This window comes from Myotis brandtii, unplaced genomic scaffold, assembly GCF_000412655.1.
Source record: "Myotis brandtii unplaced genomic scaffold, ASM41265v1 C40714943, whole genome shotgun sequence".
NCBI lineage: Eukaryota > Metazoa > Chordata > Mammalia > Chiroptera > Vespertilionidae > Myotis > Myotis brandtii.
In genome coordinates, this window is record NW_005275343.1 from 1 (window position 1) to 398 (window position 398).

The 398-nt window shown below is 66.3% G+C and overlaps 1 pseudogene; it reads right to left on the bottom strand.

Moving 5' to 3' along the window:
• Positions 1–8: 8 nt before the first annotated feature.
• Positions 9–395, bottom strand: LOC102248965 (annotated as a pseudogene).
• Positions 396–398: the final 3 nt, after the last annotated feature.

Here is a 398-nt window from a genome sequence, read left to right on the forward strand (position 1 = left end):
CCCGCCACGCCCGCCTTGGAAGCGGAGTATGCCGCCTGGCCCACCTGGCCCTCGAAGGCGGCCACGCTGGCCGTGTTGATGATGACCCCTCGCTGGCCTCCCCGGTCCGGTGCGTTCAGGCCCATCTCCCAGGCCACGAGGCGGATCACGTTGAAGGTGCCGATGAGATTCACGTTGATCACTCGTTGGAAGTCCTCCAAGGGGTGGGCCTGCCTGCTCTTCAGGTCGTAGGTCTGGAGGGCCACCGCGATGCCTGCACAATTGACGGCCACGTCCACGCGGCCAAACTTTCCTTTCGCTAAAGCCAGAGCTGCGCGCACGTCCTCCTCCGAGGTCACGTCGGTTGGGGCGAAGGCACAGCTCTTCCCCAGCCGCCGGGCCTGCTCCTGCCCGTTGGA